The sequence below is a fragment of the Trachypithecus francoisi genome, unplaced genomic scaffold (genome assembly GCF_009764315.1).
Source record: "Trachypithecus francoisi isolate TF-2019V2 unplaced genomic scaffold, Tfra_2.0 Lachesis_group6, whole genome shotgun sequence".
Classification (NCBI taxonomy): domain Eukaryota; kingdom Metazoa; phylum Chordata; class Mammalia; order Primates; family Cercopithecidae; genus Trachypithecus; species Trachypithecus francoisi.
The window spans coordinates 10,111,781-10,127,833 of NW_022681471.1; the positions used below are offsets into that span (position 1 = coordinate 10,111,781).

The window sequence follows — 16,053 nt, forward strand, 5'->3', positions numbered from 1 at the left end:
AACGTATCTCAAAATAATAAGAGCGATTTATGACACACCCCAGCCAATATCATACTGAATAGGCAAAAACTGGAAGCATTCCCTTTGAAAACTGGCACAAGACAAGGATGCCCTCTCTCACCACTCCTTTTCAAAATAGTATTAGAAGTTCTGGCCTGGGCAATCAGGCAAGAGAAATAAATAAAGGGTATTCAAATAGGAAGAGAAAAAGTCAAAATACCTCTGTTTGCAGATGACACAATTGTATATTTAGAAAACCCCATCGTCTCACCCCAAAAACTCTTTAAGCTGATAAGCAACTTCAGTGAAGTCTCAGGATACAAAATCAATGCGCAAAAATCACAAGCATTCGTATACACCAATAATAGACAAACACAGAGCCACATAATGAGTGAACTCCCATTCACAATTGCTACAAAGAGCATAAAATACCTAGGAATACAACTTACAAGGAATGTGAAGGACCTTTTCAAGGAGAAATGCAAACCACTGCTCAAGGAAATAAGAGATGACACAAACAAATGGAAAAACATTCCATGCTCATGGATAGGAAGAATCAATATCGTGAAAATGGCTATACTGTCCAAAGTAATTTACAGATGTAATGCTATTTCCATCAAGCTACCATTGACTTTCTTCAGAAAATTAGAAAAAAAAAAATACTTTAAATTATATATGGAACCAAAAAGGAGCTTGTATGGCCAAGACAATCCTAACCAAAAAGAACAAAGTGGGAGGCACCACGCTATCTGACTTTAAACTATAGTACAAGGCTAGAGTAACCAAAACAGCATGGTACTGGTACCAAAATAAATATGTAGACCAATGGAACAGAACAGAGGTCACAGTAATCACACCACACATCTACAACCTTCTGATCTTAGACAAAGCTGACAAAGACAAGCAATGGGGAAAGGATTCCCTATTTAATAAATGGTGTTGGGATGCACGACATCACACTTATTCCAAAATTGACCACATAGTTGGAAGTAAAGCACTCCTCAGCAAATGTAAGAGAACAGAAATTATAATAAACTGTCTCTGAGACCACAGTGCAATCAAACTAGAACTCAGGACTAAGAAACTCAATCAAAACCACTCAACTACATGGAAACGGAACAACCTGCTCCCGAATGACTACTGGGTACATAACGAAATGAAGGCAGAAATAAAGATGTTCTTTGAAACCAATGAGAACAAAGACACAACATACCAGAATCTCTGGGACACATTTAAAGCAGTGTGTAGAGGGAAATTATAGCACTAAATGCCCACAAGCGAAAGCAGGAAAGATCTAAAATTGACACTCTAACATCACAATTAAAAGAACTAGAGAGGCAAGAGCAAACACACTGAAAAGCTAGCAGAAGGCAAGAAATAACTAAGATCAGAGCAGAACTGAAGGAGATAAAGACACAAAAAACCCTCCAAAAATTCAATAAATCCAGGAGTTGGTTTTTTGAAAAGATCAACAAAATTGATAGACCGCTAGCAAAACTAATAAAGAAGAAAAGAGAGAAGAATCAAATAGACGCAAAAAAAATGATAAAGGGGCTAGCACTACTGACCCCACAGAAATACAAACTACCATCAGAGAATACTATAAACTCCTCTATGAAAATAAACTAGAAAACCTAGAAGAAATGGATAATTTCCTGGACACTTACACTCTCCCAAGACTAAACCAGGAAGAAGTTGAATCCCTGAATAGACCAATAGCAGGCTCTGAAATTGAGACAATAATTAATAGCCTACCAACCAAAAAAAGTCCAGGACCAGACGGATTCACTGCCGAATTCTACCAGAGATACAAGGAGGGGTTGGCACCATTCCTTCTGAAGCTATTCCAATCAATAGAAAAAGAGAGAATCCTCCCTAACTCATTTTATGAGGCCAACATCATCCTGATACCAAAGCCTGGCAGAGATGCACACAAAAAAAAAGAGAATTTTAGACCAAGATCCCTGATGAACATCGATGCAAAAATCCTCAATAAAATACGGGCAAACTGAATCCAGCAGCACATCAAAAAGCTTATCCACCATGATCAAGTGGGCTTCATCCCTGGGATGCAAGGCTGGTTGAACATATGCAAATCAATAAATGTAATCCAGCATATAAATGGAACCAAAGACAAAAACCACATGATTATCTCAATAGATGCAGAAAACGCCTTTGACAAAACTCAACGGCCCTTCGTGCTAAAAACTCTCAATAAATTCGGTATTGATGGGACGTATTCAAAATGATAAGAGCTATTTATGACAAACCCACAGCCAATATCATACTGAATGGGCAAAAACTGGAAGCATTCCCTTTGAAAACTGGCACAAGACAGGGATGCCCTCTCTCACCACTCGATTCAACATAGTGTTGGAAGTTCTGGCTAGGGCAATCAGGCAAGAGAAAGAAATAAAGGGTATTCAATGAGGAAAAGAAGAAGTCAAATTGTCCCTGTTTGCTGATGACATGATTGTATATTTAGAAAACCCCATTGTCTCAGCCCAAAATCTCCTTAAGCTGATAAGCAACTTCAGCAAGGTCTCAGGTTACAAAATCAATGTGCAAAAATCACAAGCATTCTTATACACCAGTAACAGACAAACAGAGAGCCAAATCATGAATGAACTCCCATTCACAATAGCTTCAAAGAGAATAAAATACCAAGGAATCCAACTTACAAGGGATGTGAAGGACCTCTTCAAAGAGAACTACAAACCACTGCTCAGTGAAATAAAAGAGGACACAAACAAATGGAAGAACATACCATGTTCATGGATAAGAAGAATCAATATCGTGAAAATGGCCGTACTGCCCAAGGTTATTTATACATTCAATGCCATCCCCATTAAGCTACCAATGACTTTCTTCACAGAATTGGAAAAAACTGCTTTAAAGTTCATATGGAACCATAAAAGACCCCACATTGCCAAGACAATCCTAAGCCAAAAGAACAAAGCTGGAGGCATCACGCTACCTGACTTCAAACTATACTACAAGGCTACAGTAACCAAAACAGCATGGTACTGGTACCAAAACAGAGATATAGACCAATGGAACAGAACAGAGCCCTCAGAAATAATACCACACATCTACAGCCATCTGATCTTTGACAAACCTGAGAGAAACAAGAAATGGGGAAAGGATTCCCTATTTAATAAATGGTGCTGGGAAAATTGGCTAGCCATAAGTAGACAGCTGAAACTGGATCCTTTCCTTACTCCTTATATGAAAATTAATTCAAGATGGATTAGAAACAATGTTAGACCTAAAACCATAAAAACCCTAGAAGAAACCTAGCTAATACCATTCAGGACATAGGCATGGGCAAGGACTTCATGTCTAAAACACCAAAACCAATGGCAACAAAAGCCTAAATTGACACATGGGATCTAATTAAACTAAAGAGCTTCTGCACAGCAAAAGAAACTACCATCAGAGTGAGCAGGCAACCTACAGAATGGGAGAAAATGTTTGCAATCTACTCATCTGACAAAGGGCTAATATCCAGAACCTATAAAGAACTCAATCAAATTCACAAGAGAAAAACAACCCCATCAAAAAGTAGGCAAAGGATATGAACAGACACTTCTCAAAAGAAGACATTCATACAACCAACAGACACATGAAAAAATGGTCATCATCACTCGCCATCAGAGAAATGCAAATCAAAACCACAATGAGATACCATCTCACACCAGTTAAAATGGCAATCATTCAAAAGTCAGGAAACAACAGGTGCTGGAGAGGATGTGGAGAAATAGGAACACTTCTACACTGTGGTGGGACTGTAAACTAGTTCAACCATTGTGGAAAACAGTGTGGCGATTCCTCAAGGATCTAGAACTAGAATACCATTTGACCCAGCCATCCCATTACTGGGGATATACCCAAAGGATTATAAGTCATGCTGCTATAAGGACACATGCACACGTATGTTTATTGCGGCACTATTCACATAGCAAAGACTTGGAATCAACCCAGATGTGCATCAGCGACAGACTGGATCAGAAAATGTGGCACATATACACCATGGATACTATGCAGCCATAAAAAAGGATGAGTTCATGTCCTTTGTAGGGACATGGATGCAACTGGAAACCATCATTCTCAGCAAACTATCACAAGAACAGAAAACCAAATACCACATGTTCTCATAAACTATCACAAGAACAGAAAACCAAATACCACATGTTCTCACTCATAGGTGGGAACTGAACAATGAGATCACTTGGACACAGGAAGGGGAACATCACACACCGGGTCCTATTGTGGGGGCGAGGGGAGCGATAGCATTAGGAGATATGACTAATGTAAGTGATGAGTTAATGAGTGCAGCACACCAACATGGCACATGTATACATATGTAACAAACCTGCATGTTGTGCACATGTACCTGGAACTTAATGTATAATAAATAAATAAATAAATAAATAAATGGTGTTGGGAAAACTGGCTAGCCATATGCAGAAAACTGAAACTGGACCCCCTTCCTTACACCTTATACAAAAATTAACTCAAGATGGATTAAAGACTTAAACATAAGACCCAAAGTCATAAAAGCCCTAAAAGAAAATGAAGGCAATACATTCAGGACATAGACATGGGCGAAGATCATGACTAAAACACAAAAGCAATGGCAACAAAAGCAAAATTGACAAATGGAATCTAATTAAACTAAGGAGCTTCTGCACAGCAAAAGAAACTACCATCAGAGTGAACAGGCAACCTACAGAACGGGAGAAAATATATGCAATCTACAATCATCGACAAAGGGCTAATATCGAGAATGTAGAAGGAACTTAGATGTACAAGAAAAAGCTACATTGTCCTTAATGATGACAGAATGATTTCCTCTAATATCAGCAAGGATATCTGCCCTCAGTATACTTATTAAACAGACTATAAGTTTAATATCTTCATTACAGCAAAAATATAATTTTATATGTATTAGAAAGGAAAAAATAAATCTATTTACAAATGATATTGTTGCACACATAGAAAATCCAAGGAGCCTACAAAAAATCTCCTGGAATTAATAAATGAATCCAGTAAGGTTGCAGATATAAGAGCAAGACACAAAAATCAATCACATTTCTATTATTAACAATGAACCTGTGGAAATAGCAATTAAAACAGTGCAATATATAATCATTCCAAATGTAACAACATCAGGAATACATGTGCCAAAACATGTATTTTATCTGTATGCTGAAAATTGCAAAATGCTGATGAAAGAAATCCAAAATGACCCAAATAATTGAAGACATAGACCACATTCATTGATTGAAAGACCTAACATAATAAAGATGTCGATTCTCTCCAAATTAATCTATATGTTAATATAAATCTCGGAGGGCGGAGCAAGATGGCCGAATAGAAACAGCTCCAGTCTCCAACTCCCAGCGCGAGCGACACAGAAGACCGATGATTTCTGCATTTTCAACTGAGGTACTAGGGTTATCTCACTAGGGAGTGCCGGACAATCGGTGCTGGTCAGCTGTTGCCCGACCATCGAGAGCTGAAGCAGGGCGAGGCATTGCCTCACCTGGGAAGCTCAAGGGGGAAAGGAATCCCTTTTCCTAGCCAGGGGAACTGAGACACACAACACCTGGAAAATCGAGTAATTCCCACCCCAATACTGCGCTTTAAGCAAACGGACACACCAGGAGATTATACCCACACCTGGCCAGGAGGGTCCCACGGCCATGGAGCCTCCCTCATTGCTAGCACAGCAGTCTGCGATCTAACCGCAAGGCAGCAGTGAGGCTGGGGAAGGGGCGCCCGCCATTGCTGAGGCTTAAGTAGGTAAACAAAGCTGCTGGGAAGCTCGAACTGGGTGGAGCTCACAGCAGCTCCAGGAAACCGCCTGTCTCTGTAGACTCCATAACTTTCAAAAAAAAATTGAGGCAATCTTTGGAATCTACGACTAGGCAAAGAGTTCTTAGATTTGGCACCAAAAGTGTCATCCATAAAAGGAAAAATAGAAAAATGAACCTAAACGAAATTAAAAGCTTTGTTCTTGAAATTCCATGTGAAAAGGATGAAAGATAAACAACAGACTTGGAGAAAATATTGGCAAACAATACAGCTGACAAATATTTTTTCGTATAAAAAATATAAAGGTCTCTCAAGACTCAGCAGTAAAAACAAAAACAATCCATTACAAAATGATCAAGAGACTTGATGAGTGACATTTCACCAAAGTAGGTATAGAGATGGGAAATATGTACATGAGATTTCAACATCATTAGTCATCAGGGAGATGCAAACTGATACAAGGAAATATTACTACACATCTATGGAATGGCTAAAATACAATACAGTGACCACACCAAATGTTGGTGAAGATTCAGAAAAAATTGGATCATTCATAAATTGCTGTAGGAAGTAAAATGGTACAGCCACTCTGGAAACCAGTTTCACAGTCTTACAAAACTAAGCATACAATTACCAAATGACACAAGTAGCATACTCTTGGGTATTTATCCCAAGGAAATGGAAATGTATGTTCACACAAAAACCTGTAAACAAATGTTCATAGCAGTTTTATTCTTTGTAGCCCCAAACTGGAAAGAGTCCAGATGTCCTTCAACAAATGAATGGTTAAAAAAACAAAAAACAACACTGTGGTATATTCATATCATGAAATGCTACTACTCAGAAATAAAAAGAAACAAACTATTGATAGACCAAGAACTTGGACAAATCCCCAGGAAATTTTACTGATTGGAAAAAAAATATCAAAAGGTTAAACAATATATGATTCAATTTATATAACATTTTTGAAATGACAGAATTTCAGAAATGGAGGACAGATTAGTGGTTGCCAGGGGTCAGGGTTGGGGAGAGAACACCAAGAGGTAGATATATATGGTTATAAAAGGGCAACAGGAAAGATATTTGTGTTGTTGGAACTGTTCAGTGTTTTGAGTTGTGGTGGGTACATAAACCTGCACGAGAGAAAAAAAAATCATATAGAACTAAGTGCACACTAATGAGTACCAGTAAAAGTGGGGAACCTGAATAATGTTGGTGGATTGTATCAACGTTAGTATCCTGGTTCTGATATTATACTATAGTTTTCCATAATGTTACCAATCAGGTAAGTGGGAAAAGTGAACAAGTGAACTTTCTGTATTATTTCTGAACTGCACGTGAGTCTTTAGTTATCTCAATGAAAATTTCAATTAAACACATTACTACAGAAGTCTAGAGAACAGATGAGGAAATTTGACTTTGGTAAAACAAGATGCAGGATAATTTGTACAGTATGTTCTCATTTATTATTTGAACAGATGCATATCTACATAATTGTATATTGGCATGGGAATTGCTGGAAGGAAACATAAGAAATTGTTGAAGTAGTGACCTTTGGATAGTCGCAAGTGGGAGGAGACTCACTTTAAAAAATATGCCGTTTTGTGGCACTTGATTTTCTTAACCATGTGCATGTACTACTTGTGTTAATTTATTTAAAACACATAGAAATAGAATATCTTAGGTAAAATATAAACTTTAATGCTTTACAATATGAATTTTTATCTTCAATGCTATCATAATTACTACATGAAGTAAAGGACTCTATAAGAAATATCTTACAGGGTGCAAACAGGTTTGCTGGTGTCTTTGTGAAACTGCCTTTGCAAACATTGTAGCAGTGAGAAAATCATGACAATGAAAGAGACTTGATCTAACCAACCCCCATCTTACCTTTAACCTCCAACCTGCACTTAGTGATGCCCCGGCTTGAGCCAAGCTAACTTTGGGAGAAATTTACTTTATACTTAAATCATATTAGCCATTCTCTAAAACTAAACCGCCTTTGTAAAACTAATGAAAGACCACCAAGTTAGGAGTATGAGAGGAGCCTGAATTGTTAATAGGCAGACATAATGATAAACAGCCATTATCCTGGAAGTCAGAAGATTTGTGACTTCCTCAGTTACTCATGTAGATAACATCACTATTCTGGAGCCTAAGATTGGCCTTTTGTGATGTTTTTTCAGGCTTTTGCATTTCTGATGATAGGATGGCTTCACCTGGACCTGCCAACTAGTCCTGTGGCCCCCACCCAGAAGTGAACTGAGAGAAGGAGGATCATTTTCCACATGCTCTGATTGCATCCCCAGTCAATCAGCAGCATCTGTTCCCTAGCCACTGCTCTCCCTGCCAAACTATCTTTGAAAAACCCTAGCCTCTAAATTTTCAAGAAGGCTGATTTGAGTAATAATATAACTGTGGTATTCTGTTTAGCCAACTCTATGTGTGTAAACTCTTTATTGCAGTTTTCCTGTCTTGATAAATCAGGTCTATCAGGGCAATGGGCAAGAAGGACCCATTGGGTAGTTACAATTGGAGGAATAAATTTTCATCAAAAAATAATTCCCATTGCTCTGACACTACAAACCCCCAGACTCCAGGCAACAGTCAATGGTAGTTTTTCGAAAATATGGTTCCTAGGGCCCTGTATTTTGATGCCAAACATTATGAAAGAAACAAATTCTTTGCGCTTGTGTTTTGTCATTTATACTGTCTCATTGATTACATTGTAAATATGTGCATGGAAACAGGCATATATAATTTTACAGTTAGAATCCTCCTAATGCTTGGTTGTAAATATCAATAATATTGACAGCAGTAGGTGGCGAATATTTTCTACAGCCTACCAGCAGAAAAGAGAGGAACGGATGGCAGATAATAGAAATCAGCTGGGCCTAATTCAGAGCGCATCAGAATTCCTGAAAAGACTTGATACATTTTGACTAAATGAGAAACAGCTAGGGAACAGGTCTTCGGTACAATTAATTAATACATAGATTCTCTGAGACCTTTTGGGCTGAATGTAAGCCTTCGCCACATACAGAGGAAAGACTGCACAAACAAAAGAGTCTGCAAACAGCAAAGGTAGTAGGTCATGTAGATTACCCAGGGCCAATGTGATTTGGAAAATGTTCGTTTTTTTTTTTTACACTGATGAGAGATGTCTGATAAATCAATCACCCCCACAGCAACATTTTTATCGTAAAACCTATGTATAGAGTTTGAGGTTTCAGTGAGCCATAATCACACCACCGCATTCCAGCCTGGGCAACAAGAGTGAGATCTTGACTCCATTTAAAACAATTATCTGTGTATCCCTTCATTTTTATTTTTACATCCTGTTTCACATCCTAGGAGGGAGTTGACAAGCAGTTGTCTTGCTCTAACAGCTTTTGAAACGACTGTACAGCAAGAAAATGACCCAATTATAAAAAATAGGCAGAAGACCTGAATAGAAATTATTCAAAAGAAGGCATATAAATGGCCAACAGGTATATTAAAAAATGTTCATCATCACTGATCATCAGGAAAATGCAAAGTAAAATCACAATGAGCTATCACCTCGCATCTGTTAAAAATGGCTATTATCAAAAAGATAGAAGATATGTGTTGTTGAGGATGTGGAGAAAAGAGAACCCTGGTGCACTCTTGGGAATAAATTATGGAAATTACAGCCATTATGAAAAACAGTATGAAGGTTCCTCAAAAATTGAAAAATAGAACTATTATATCATCCAGCAATACCACTTCTGGGTATATATCCATAGGAAATGAAATCAGCATGTGAAATTGACATCTGCACTCCCATGTTCATTGCAGCACTATTTACAATAGCCAAGACATGGAATCACCCTAAGCGTCCATCAACAGATAAACGAATAAAGAAATGTGTTATATATGCACAATGGAATACTATTCAGCCTTAAAAAAGCAGGCATTTGTGACAAGAAATTATGTTAAATGAGATACATAAGGAATAAAAGAAAAATATTGCATGACCACACTTATATGTGGAATCTTATAAAGGTTAAATTTATAGAAGCAGAGAATAGAATAATTGTTGGCAGGGGTTGGGAGACAAGGATAGGGAGACAGATGTTAGTCAAAGGGTACTAAGTTTCAGTTAGACAGGAGGATTAGTTCTGGAGATCTATGGTATACCCTGGTAAATATAGCCATTAATATTGTATACTTGAAAATTGCTAAGACAGATCTTAAATGTTATCAACCCAAAGAAAATTACAAGAATGTGAGGTGATGGATAAGTTAATTAGCTTGATTTGAGCATTTCACAAAGAATGTGTATCTCAAAATATGCTGTTGTACACCATAAATATTTAATTATTTTATTTGTCAATTATACCTTAATAAAGCTGGGGAAAACAAACAAACACATACCCTGGGCCTGTGACTCCCTCTTCCACAGACATCAAGGGCTGAACAGCATTAGTTTTCAGTACCCCTCCACCACCTTGGTTTTGTTAAGTGGTCACAGTTATGTTTAATCTTGAATGGCTACCATACTCCGCCTAGTAACACTTGAGACTTATTCCAGAGACCTTTGCAAATGTAGATAAAAACTCCTGATCTTGGTTTAATTCAACCTCACAACATATAGTTCTAGAAGAGCATTTCTTCTGAGTTGGTTTTAATTGAAGCTAGTCTCCAGGTAGGCCCCAAGCGTTAAGGTAAGATGCCAACCCCCTACATCCACTCTGATATCTGACTTGCAGAAGAACTCCTAATGGAGCTGGGTGACTGACTGGTGAGTGACTTGAGAAAACAGACGTGTTTTGACTGAGCAAGTCCTGATAACCATGTGTTTGATGTTGTTTTTCACAATATACTCCTCTCCTCTCCAGGGTATTGCCAATCTATCAGGATAGCTTCACTTAGAAGACTTGCAGGCATCTCAGACTCACCATATTCCAAAATGAATTTAGAATTTTCCTTCCAAAACTTAAGATTCCCCCTCATCCCCTGTAATTTCAGCCCCAAATTCCTGCTCTCCCCATTCCTGTACAGTGAAAAAACCTTGTGGATAATCCCTCCAAAATGTCCTTTAATACCCGTTTTTCTATTCCAGTTGCCAATGCCTTAAGTCATTTCCTTATCAGCACTGACACAAATTGGTGCAAAAGATTCTTTTGTTCCCACTCTCACTCTTTCTAGAAATAATGATAATAATAGTTACAATAGAGTTCTTCCTGTATGCCGGGTATTTTCTAAGAGCTTTATATTCATTACCTTGCTTAATTTTTAGAACCATTCCATAAGTGCCATTATTGTTGACGTATTACTGATGAGGAAACGGAGGCAGAGAGAAGTGAAGAAACTTGTCCAGGTTTACACGCATACAGTGAGTACCCAAGTTAATCTGTACTGCAGTGATTCTCATGCTTTATGGAACGCAAGAGTCATGGGGGAGAAGGTATGTTAAAATACAGGTTCCTAGACTCTACCCTTTGACACTCACTGATGCAATAGGTCAGGAGTTTGGTGATCTGCATTATCCAAACACCACTGATTCTGATGGAGGTGTACCAAGGAATACACTATGAGAAACACTGGTCTACAATTTTCAGAGTAAAATTACTAAAACCACAAATCTCATATTTTTATTACCTGCTTAAAAACCTGCTGATATCCCTATTGCTTTTAGGATAAAGTCTAAATTCTTTGGTACGGCATACAAAACCCTCCACAAAGCAGCTTCTGACAATCTCTACAACCTTATTTTCAACCTCTCCTCCCCATACCAGACTTCTTATAATTCCTTAGCTATTCTTTAATATATTCATTTACCTAACCACCATTGACAGAGTTTTTACTCATACTTGGCACTATACTAGATGTGGAGATACAGCCAAAAAGATAGGGCACCTGCCCTTGAGAAACTTAGTCCAGGAGAGAGTAATTTTAAAGGGTCATATACAAAATACAATAAAAACAGAGGATAAGGAACACTTAAGTCCACCTGGGAGTCAACAAAGGTGTCATTGTGGAAGTAGCATTTAAGCTGACACTTAAAGGATGAAGAGAAGTTACCAGGTAGACAAATAGAGGAAAGGTTGTCTAAGTAGAGAGATACAGCATGTATAGAAGTATAGAAATACATACTCCAGAATCTATACATAGTTCTGTAATTCTAGAATGAAATTGTAAAAGAGTGAGAGAGTAGTTCTCACAGTGGAAGCTAGAGACATATCTACTAAGGGATACAGAAATCTAAGATGGCCCCCAAATTCCCAGTGTTAACTACACTGATTTTGCTATGAATATAATAGGCTATAACTCCAGTGTTTAGGTTACTAATCAACCGACTTTGAGTTCATAAAAAGGGAGATGGTACTGTGTGAGCTCTTAAATGGGTATTAAGAAGTCAGAGATGTACTCCTCCTGGCTAGCAAGATAGCAAATAGCAAATAACCATGTTGTGAACTGCCTATGGGAAGCACGTGGCAAGGAACTAGCTGTGGTCTCTAGATGCTGAGGATGGTCTCCAGCAAACAGCAATAAAATGGGACCCTCAATCTTACAAATGCAAGAAAATGAATACTTCCAACAACTTGGATGAGTGTGGAAGACGACCCCAAGCCTTCTATGAGAATTGTAGCCCTGGGCCACACCTTAATTTCAGCCTGTTGAGACCCAGAGAAGAGGACTCAGTTAACCTGAACCTGAGCTGTCCACGAAAACGCTGAGATTATAATTTGTGTTGTTTTAAAGTGTTACGTCTGTGGCAATTTGCTATATGACAACAGAAAACTAGCACATATACCATGCAAAAGAATTTAGATTTTGCCCATAGGTGAGTGGGAAATAGTGAAGGATACTGAGCAGGATAATGACATTATATACATGTTAGAAATCTGAGCAGTATAGAGAATGAATGGTAGAAACTGAAGAGGAAAGTCCAGGTATTGTTCCTTTTCTTGCTCTACTTTGGGGAGCATGTTCCACAGTGGTTGTGCCCCCTCTGTTGTTCCTGATAGCCCCTGCCTATATGATCTCAGCTCCTACCAGTAATCTCCACCATAGTTTTAGCTACCACTGGGCAGCTGCAATTTCAGGGATCTGATAACACTAACTACATTTGTTGTCTTTAGTTCCTGGTAGGCAGGTAGTAGCTAATCTCTGGGTTTCCTTATGGCTGCTGTTTGGGTTTCCCAGCAATTTAATCACATATTAAGCCAATTACCTTCTTTAAATTCCCTATGTCTGCAATTTCTGGAGTAGTATCTGTTTCTCAACTAGAGTCTCACTGATACGGGTGGCAAATTGACAACTATGGGTGATTGATCACATGTAAGGGAGAATATGAAGGATCTCAGATGACTTCTGAATTTGAGAAACCAATTGGATGATGATGTTGTTCGCCCCAAGAGGTAAACACAGAAAGGGGAAGAAATGTGATGGGAGGAGGCCTGAATTGTTTTCAGCATGTTTAATTTGATGTGTCTGTGGGACATCCAAAATAAAGATGTCCAGTAGGAATTTGGATAGATGAGCCTGTAAGCTCCATGAAAACAGAAACTGATATTGTCTTATTCTAAGCTACTTGTTACTTTTATGTTCTCATCTCATACTGGTACTGCCCTTTTCACTCCATTACAGTCACATTGGCCTCCTTAATGGTCTTCAAACACAACAGGCATAGTCTCATTTCAAGACTCTTGCCCTTGTTTATTCCTCTGCCTCTAGCACTCATTCCCTAGCTATCTGCCTGAATCACTCCCTCAACTCCTTTAGGCCTATGCTCATATGTTCATCTTCTCTATGAGCCTACTATCCTCTGGCCACTTTATTTTAGATTGGACCCTCCAAAGCACAACTTTATCTCCCCAATTACTGCTTAAGTTTTCTCTATAGAACTTATCACCATCTGGCACATTGCATATTTGATTGTTTACTGTACATTTTCCCCACTAGAATGTGAACTCTATAGGGAAGAATTGTTTTGTTTACTGCTGGATCCTCAGTGCCTAAAATAATGTTGTATGATTAGTTTGAATGAATGAATGAGATGTGTATCCCCAAAGGTGGTATGGTGGTATGGCCAATTTCTAAATTGATTTCGAAATCATCAATCGAAAGACATAAGAGTGGATAAGATTACCTGCAAAATATTGGTAGATTGAGAAGAAGGGAGTGCTGAAGATAGAAACCTGGGAAACATTAATATTTAGGATCCTTTGAAAGATGAGAAACCAGAAAAAGAGCTGAGAAAGAGCCAGAAAGGGAGAGAAAGGAAACACACAAATAGACAGTGGTATATCAGAAACCAAGTCTAGAAAGGAGAAGTTGGTCAAAAGTGACAAATGATGCGACTGGGTCAAGTATGAGTGACTGAAAATTATCTCTTGAACTTAGAAACTAGAAGGACATTGATGGCTTTGGTGAGAGCAGTTAACTCTAAGTGGCGAGTCAGAAGGCAGATTGCTGTGAATTCAGTAGTGGAAGATAAAGGATTCTGTATGTGGATAATTCTTTCAGGAAGATTAGTTGTGAAGGAAAAAAATGCAATGGTATTTGGGGGTTATGGAAGGAGTTTCTAAAATTAGGAATGATTTGGGCATTTTGATATTTATGAGTAGGAAGAGTCAACATGGAAAGTGAGGCAGAAGATATAAAAGAGGGGAAAAGGAAGGAATCATCAATGGGGAAGGCAACAGGGTGTAAGAGACATATTTGCACAGAGGAGCATAAAGTTCAGAGTTATTCCTGATGATCTTTATTTTGTCACTGACCTAGGAACATGACCAAGTATTGAAGTATGCTCAGATGGGATTTGAGTTTCTGAGGTAAATTCCATTTTGTTTTATATTGTGGTCATTTGGTGTCAATCGAATAGGAAAATTTTAAAAAGAAATTATCTTAGATTTTCTGTCTTGACTTTTTGTTATGATTTCTGTGAGAGTTCCTTGATTTACTATTCCTATCCAATTCCACTTAGGATTTTTCTTTGTGGATATTTTGCCTCTGCTTGGGAGAAGAGAGGTAAAAATAGGTCACATGGGCCATGAAGTCCTCTGATGGACCGTTTCAACTGTCCTTATGTTTGGCAACATAAATATTCTTCTAGAAAATGAAATATTTTCTCTGAACAGCATCTCTGTATCCAGAAATGTTTATATTATGTATTTACCTAAAGATACAGCTTCCACAGCAGCAAAAATGAAAACATGATGAAGGCCTCAATTCTTTTTATTCTTACTTAGGATTTCAAAGTTGCTAATTTCTCTTTTTATTAGGCTATCACTCATTCCTTCCCGAATAAGCAGAAGCAAACAGTAGATGGAGCCAGGTTTTTACTCGGATTCAGCTTCCTCATTGTTCCAGTATGGCCTTTACCACATCTTGGTGTCTCAGTTATGAATGCTTGTCTCAGTCTGGCCTGGAAATCCACCACAGGCACTTGCTGCTGCTGAGAATGCCTCAGGTACAGTTGACACTCTTGGTTGCTCAGTGCAGCTGTTCTGTATTTGACTTGAACTTCCACCTCTGGCATGTGCTGGTCTGTAGTCCATCTCAGGTGTAAGTGATCCCTTGCTTGCTCCATTGCCTCACTGACTGGTCCTTAGGCCAAAACATCAGGCATCTCTGACAGCCACTCCACTCTTCATCCAACCTTTTAAGTTCTTCTTGGCGATAGGTTTGGTCTGCTACAAGTCAACCAAAAATGGTCTGAAGCAGTTATCCTACTGTATGGTTTTATGAGATGCCCTTTACTAAATTAATATGCTTTTTTCTACTATTGAAATGAGAAGAGGATTTTTATAATCATAAATAAATACTAAATGTTACCAATTGAAATACTTCTTGAGATAATATTTTCCTTTTAATCTGATAATATGAAGAACTATAATGATAGAATGTACAGTGTGTTACCATGTTAGTATGTCTAGAATGAAACTTACTTGGTCATGATATGTTATTTTTTTGACATAGTGGTGGATTGATTTCCTAACATTTTATTTAGAACTTTTGCATCTGTTTTCATTTGTGAAATTTGCTTCACTTTTCTTTCCTGTGATATATTTTTCTGGTAAAATAAATGGTTAGTTTTACAACTTCTTTATACTTTCAAACAGTTCAAGTTAGGCACTACTTATGCTTTGGAGGTTATTAGAACTCACATATAAAGCCATTTGGGCCTTGTACCTATACCTATTAAGGATATAGGTCTTTGACTAAATTGTAATTTATTTTGTTGCTTATTGTCTATTG

The 16,053-nt window shown here is 38.0% G+C and overlaps 1 pseudogene; it reads right to left on the reverse strand.

The window, feature by feature from the left end:
* Nucleotides 1-15,020: 15,020 nt before the first annotated feature.
* On the reverse strand, nt 15,021-15,385 carry LOC117077874 (annotated as a pseudogene).
* Between the last annotated feature and the right edge of the window lie 668 nt (nt 15,386-16,053).